Source organism: Ziziphus jujuba, chromosome 10 (genome assembly GCF_031755915.1).
Source record: "Ziziphus jujuba cultivar Dongzao chromosome 10, ASM3175591v1".
NCBI classification, from domain to species: domain Eukaryota; kingdom Viridiplantae; phylum Streptophyta; class Magnoliopsida; order Rosales; family Rhamnaceae; genus Ziziphus; species Ziziphus jujuba.
The window spans coordinates 6,460,298-6,467,857 of NC_083388.1; positions in this window are offsets into that span (position 1 = coordinate 6,460,298).

The following is a 7,560-nucleotide window of genomic DNA, read 5'->3' on the forward strand; positions in this document are numbered from 1 at the left end:
TAATTGGTTATCATTCTTGCACGCTGAATGATCCTTGCAATACTTTCATGCTTTCTAATATTCTCAAATATAAGATCAATACAGTACGTAGCACAAGATGTCCAATACAAGTCGTACTGTATTATCAATTTCTTACCGGCCTTTACGAATGCAGAACCATTATCTGTGACTACTTGTACAACATTGTTCTTGTTCACTTCATGGATAACATTTTCCAAAAGTTTGTATATATACTTATAGTTTTTGATTTTATCTGAGGCATCAACTGACTTAAGAAACATTGATGACCCTTTGCAATAGACCATAAAATTCAATATGGATAGTTTAGTTGGTCTTGTCCATCTATCGCACATAATTGTACAACCATATGTCTTCCAGTTTTCTTTGAACTTTTCAATATGCTATTGCATCTCTTTATACTCCATATCTAGATATTTTTCCTTAATTTCATATGGAGATGGAATTTGAACTCCCATATCTGTTTGTTGAGCACCAACAATTATGTTTTTGAACTGGTGCGATTTGCCTTTGCAGATGGGACATTATCATAAATAAAGAACTTTGCTACTAGTCTTCCTAATGTGTCTTTCATACCACCTTTTGTGAACATATCTTTTATATTTTTTTTTATTTTGCACCGGATGGCTTATATAACGAAGGTGCAGCTAGAGGAAATTGTTGAGATTGCTGTCTACGACTGGGCTCCCTTGCACTTGTTGCACGACGGAATTGAGCATATGGTTGACTATCACCCTCTCGAGAAGATCTTGATTCTTGACCTCTACAGTTAAAAAAGTTTCTGCCTTATTCTTTTTCCCATCTGTCTTATTTAGATACACAAACTGCAGCATTATATGGTTCTCTTTCATCAGGATGCATATCAGTTAGATATATACATATATTATTACCATCATCATAATTACTCCGAGACGGAGCTAAGGTACCCCGTAATTCATTATGACTATCTTCCTCCATTGTCTATTTTTTCAATTTTGCATGTTTTTTTTTTCTTAAATAATTATAAATCTTTTTCTTCACTTGTGAAGATACATTGGGGAACTTTTTAACATTACTTTTTGGATCAGAATGTGCTAAATGATACTTTAAACTTGTTATTCCACCACTTTATATTTTATGGTTAAATATTTACAAATTGTACCATATTTGTTATCTTCAATTGGAATACAATGTGACCAAGCTGGATTTGCTCTTCCGCTACTACTTTCCATTTTTCCTTTCAATAATCGTAAATAATTATTACGTTAATAATAATATTAAGAACAACAATAAGAATAAAAAAATATAACAATATTAATAACAAGAAAATAATTATAACAATAATAATAATATCAATATTAATAAGAATAACAATAATAATAATACTACAAACACCAAATAATAATGAACTCCGTATTAATAATAACAATAATATCAATATTAATAAGAATAACAATAATAATAATAATAATAATAATAATAACAACGATAATAAAAACAACAATAATAACAACAGTAATTCCAATAAGGATAATAAAATTAATAACAATAATAATAATAATAAGTAGAATAATAACAATACCAATAATAACAAATTAACAATATTAATAATAATAATAATAATGATGACAATATTAATAATAATAATAACAATATTAATAACAATAATAATAAGGATAAGAAAGAAAAACAATAATAACAATCATAATAATGTTAATAAAAAATATTAATGACAACATTAATAATAACAATAACATCATCAACAATAATAATAATAAAAATAATAATAACAAATTAACAATATTAATTATAATAAAAGTAGTAACAATAATAGTAATAATAATAACAACATTAATAACAATAAAGATAATAAGGATAATAAAAAAATAATAATAATAAGTAGAATAATAACAACAACAATAATAACAAATTAACAATATTAATAATGATAAAAGTAGTAACAATAATAATAATATTATTATTAATATAATAATAATAATGACAACATCAATAATAATAATAACATCATCAACAACAACAACAACAACAACAACAACAATAATAATAATAATATTGACAACATTAATAATAATAATAATAACAATATTAATAACAATTATAAGAATATTAATAAGAATAACAATAATAATAATATTAATAAAAAAATATTAATGACAACATAAATAATAATAATAATAATAATAATAATAATAAATTAACAATATTAATTATAATAAAAGTAGTAACAATAATAATAATAATAATATTGACAACATTAATAATAATAATAACATCAACAATAATAACAATAATAATAATAATACGAATAACAATAACAATAATATCAATAAAAAATATTAATGACAACATAAATAATAATAATAACATCAACAATAATAATAATAATAATAAATTAACAATATTAATTATAATAAAAGTAATAACAATAATAATAATAATAATAATATTGACAACATTAATAATAATAATAACATCAACAATAATAACAATAATAATAATAATAAGAATAACAATTATAAGGATAATAATAAGAATAACAATGATAATAATATTAATAAAAAAATATTAATGACAACGTTAATAATAATCATAACATCAACAACAACAACAACAACAATAATAATAATAATTACATAATACATATAGTTAACTTTATGTTAAATAATAAGCATAATTTTAACAATATTTGTTATTAAAATGCTTACTTTTGAGGATAAAAAATTGTGAATTAAAACTTTATTACTAACTTGGATCTTCCAAAAACTCTTTCTTTTATGAATATAAATGTTGAATAAAAAAAGAAAAGAAGATTGGAAACTGATTACGTTCAATAAAAACTTTGCATTTACTCCATTTCTTTTTGCCAAACTTTTAAACTTACTCTCTCTATGATCTATACTGAGGATGAAGGATGCAAAAAATAAAAATATGGCTGAGCTGCTACACATGCATTTTTATACTACATTCATTTCCTTACCTCCTCAGTATTACAAATCACTTAAAAAAAATTCCTCATGTGAATATTTGTGCTTTTCAAGTACAATAATTTAATTATATTATTTTTTTCGTAATTCTCTCGTGATTTTTTCTTTACAGCTAGTGATTTTATTTTTTCAAAACGAGTTACTGTTAACATGTGAATTATATTCACAACTGTAAAATTTCTTATCAAAATTCATAAAAGATGCCTATGAAAATATTTGTTCTGATTATTTCATTTCAAATTTTTGTTTTTTTTTTTCCCTTCGATATCTTACTCTACTTGATTAACATTTTGAAAAAAATCAAAAGCATCAATAATTCCTGCACATTCATTCATAGTTTGCACTTTCATTCACATTTTTTTTTTTCAGTTTCGGCACTTTCATAATTTCATTCACATTCTTTAAAAAAAAAAAAAATTCCTGTCTTGTTCTCTTCAGACATCTTTGCGTATCCCCCTTCCCTTTAGCCATCTCTTCCTCTTCTCTTTCCATCTCTTCTTGATCAGATCACAACCCAAATCACAACCAGCCATCTCTTCTCGGCCGATCACACTCACATCACAACCAGGGAAACAAATTCACAACACACAAACACACACAAACCAAACAGCAGCAGATCACAAACACACACACACACACACACAAACCAGATCAGATCCCAGATCACAACCACATATACACGTCGATCGAGATCTTTCCGAAAATTGCACAAACAACCAATGACAATCCACCGATTTTCCACCATATTCACCAAAAAAACGAAATCCCCATCGACATCTGCATTTTCAATCGAAACCCATCGATTTTGGAAACATTCCTCCTGCAACCATGATGGAAACTCTTCCCACCCCCTCCCCTCTCTCCCTTTTTGGCGTCGGTGGTGGCCAACAACCGACATTATCGGCAACTTCTCGCCGGTCTCAGCGACACTTGCTTCCCTGCTTATAATTGTGCCTAGACCTTGCAAGCAATAATATATAAAATATGACATGTAATAGAGAATATTATAACATAAAATTCCATCACAAAAACCCCACTAAAATTTATTAAATTAACAAACAGACAAATTAATAATATTTAAAATTACTAATAACTACCATCAAGCACCTCATACCACACCATATGGTTATGGATTTGAAACATTTCCTTTTTCTTTTTTAGATTCAACACATGAAAAATTATAAATTCAACACAACAACAATTAAATATAGCTTTGTTGAAAAAAAAAATGTAAAACCCTTGAAAGAAAATCCAAGAATCCACCATAATCGAAAAGCTTCAAAGAGTAGCAAAATGACGACTACTTTGAAAGGATATAGGAGACGGATATGGCCACCGAGAAGGCAAACACAACCATATCTTCTTCAAAGTGAAACGAGACAAACATATCTATAGGAGAAACAGAACTCCCAAGTGTGAAATATGACTAGTTTAAGTCTAGTGTCTGAGTGCAGACTTTGGAATGATACTTGGTTTAGACAAACAACATATATATATATACTAGGTATGGCCACGTGCGATGCACGTGGTTTGAATTAAAATTTGAATGTTTAATAGTTTTGAAGTAATATGGAAAAGTTTGAATAAAAAATTTGTTAAATTAGTTTTTTTAATTAACATTTTTCAATTTGTTTAGAAGGATTTAATCTTAAATTATTAACAAACATAAACAAATTAATCATTTTATCCAAAGTTTTTCATAAATTTAATATCCAAATCGCATCATAAAATATCCGGTGTATAGATGTCCGGTGTATCATATATATTCTAATGGAATTGACCTCAATCCCTAAAAAAACAAAACAATCATATATGTTTAAAAGCATGATTTCAAATATATAAAAAATGACCAGAAAATTTAAAATAAATAAATAAATAAAAATAACATCAACAATATAAGTAACATACATTGAGCTTACCTATTTGAAGAATTTACTAAACTCAACAATTCATGAAATACAACATTTTTGGTCAATGTATAATCATAACCATAATGCATGCCATACCACAACCCCTGACACCTGTATGGCAAAATAAAAAAAGAAGCATAAAATGTGGATCTCACCAGTATGGCAACTGTTGAAGATCAAATATGTGATGGAACATTTCTTCATTTTACATTTATTTTTTGATACATATTGGATCAAAACTAACTGATGTTTGGCCGAGCTAACTTATGTCTGGCCGAGCTAAGTTGTGTCTGGCCGAGCTAACTGATGTCTGGCCGAGCTAAGTTGTGTCTGGCCTAGCTAAGTTGTGTCTGGCCGAGCTAACTGATGTCTGGCAAAGCTAAGTTGTGTCTGGCCGAGCTAACTGATGTCTGGCCGAGCTAAGTTGTGTCTGTCCGAGCTAACTGATGTCTGGCCGAGCTAAGTTGTGTCTGGCCGAGCTAAGTTGTGTCTGGCCTAGCTAACTGATGTCTGGCCGAGCTAACTGATGTCTGTCCGAGCTAACTTGTGTCTGGCCGAGCTAAGTGATGTCTGTCCGAGCTAAGTTGTGTCTGGCCGAGCTAACTTCTGTCTGGCCGAGCTAACTGATGTCTGGCCGAGCTAACTGACGTCTGTCCGAGCTAAGTTGTGTCTGGCCGAGCTAACTGATGTATGTCCGAGCTAAGTTGTGTCTGGCCGAGCTAACTGATGTCTGTTCGAGCTAACTTATGTCTGGCCGAGCTAAGTTGTGTCTGGCCGAGCTAACTGATGTCTGGCCGAGCTAAGTTGTGTCTGGCCGAGCTAACTGATGTCTGGCCGAGCTAACTTATGTCTGGCCGAGCTAAGTTGTGTTTGGCCGAGCTAACTGATGTCTGGCAAAGCCAAGTTGTGTCTGGCCGAGCTAAGTTGTGTCTGTCCGAGCTAACTAATGTCTGGCCGAGCTAAGTTGTGTCTGGCCGAGCTAACTTCTGTCTGGCCGAGCTAACTGATGTCTGGCCGAGCTAACTGATGTCTGGCCGAGCTAAGTTGTGTCTGGCCGAGCTAACTGATGTCTGGCCGAGCTAAGTTGTGTCTGGCCGAGCTAACTGATGTCTGTCCGAGCTAACTTGTGTCTGGCCGAGCTAAGTGATGTCTGTCCGAGCTAAGTTGTGTCTGGCCGAGCTAACTTCTGTCTGGCCGAGCTAACTGACGTCTGTCCGAGCTAAGTTGTGTCAGGCCGAGCTAACTGATGTCTGTCCGAGCTAAGTTGTGTCTGGCCGAGCTAACTGATGTCTGTCCGAGCTAACTTATGTCTGGCCGAGCTAAGTTGTGTCTGTCCGAGCTAAGTTGTGTCTGGCCGAGCTAACTGATGTCTGTCCGAGCTAAGTTGTGTCTGGCCGAGCTAACTGATGTCTGTCCGAGCTAACTTATGTCTGGCCGAGCTAAGTTGTGTTTGGCCGAGCTAACTGATGTCTGGCAGAGCTAAGTTGTGTCTGGCCGAGCTAACTGATGTCTGGTCGAGCTAAGTTGTGTCTGTCCGAGCTAACTAATGTCTGGCCGAGCTAAGTTGTGTCTGGCCGAGCTAACTGATGTCTGGCCGAGCTAACTGATGTCTGGCCGAGCTAAGTTGTGTCTGGCCGAGCTAACTGATGTCTGGCAAAGCCAAGTTGTGTCTGGCCGAGCTAACTGATGTCTGGCCGAGCTAAGTTGTGTCTGTCCGAGCTAACTAATGTCTGGCCGAGCTAAGTTGTGTCTGGCCGAGCTAACTGATGTCTGGCCGAGCTAAGTTGTGTCTGGCCGAGCTAACTGATGTCTGGCCGAGCTAAGTTGTGTCTGACCGAGCTAACTGATGTCTGGCCGAGCTAACTTATGTCTGTCCGAGCTAAGTGATGTCTGGCCGAGCTAAGTTGTGTCTGGCCGAGCTAAGTTGTGTCTGGCCTAGCTAACTGATGTCTGGCCGAGCTAACTGATGTCTGTCCGAGCTAACTTGTGTCTGGCCGAGCTAAGTGATGTCTGTCCGAGCTAAGTTGTGTCTGGCCGAGCTAACTTCTGTCTGGCCGAGCTAACTGATGTCTGGCCGAGCTAACTGACGTTTGTCCGAGCTAAGTTGTGTCTGGCCGAGCTAACTGATGTCTGTCCGAGCTAAGTTGTGTCTGGCCGAGCTAACTGATGTCTGTTCGAGCTAACTTATGTCTGGCCGAGCTAAGTTGTGTCTGGCCGAGCTAACTGATGTCTGGCCGAGCTAAGTTGTGTCTGGCCGAGCTAACTGATGTCTGGCCGAGCTAACTTATGTCTGGCCGAGCTAAGTTGTGTTTGGCCGAGCTAACTGATGTCTGGCAAAGCCAAGTTGTGTCTGGCCGAGCTAACTGATGTCTGGCCGAGCTAAGTTGTGTCTGTCCGAGCTAACTAATGTCTGGCCGAGCTAAGTTGTGTCTGGCCGAGCTAACTGATGTCTGGCCGAGCTAACTGATGTCTGGCCGAGCTAAGTTGTGTCTGGCCGAGCTAACTGATGTCTGGCCGAGCTAACTGATGTCTGGCCGAGCTAAGTTGTGTCTGGCCTAGCTAAGTTGTGTCTGGCCGAGCTAACTGATGTCTGGCAAAGCTAAGTTGTGTCTGGCCGAGCTAACTGATGTCTGGCCGAGCTAAGTTGT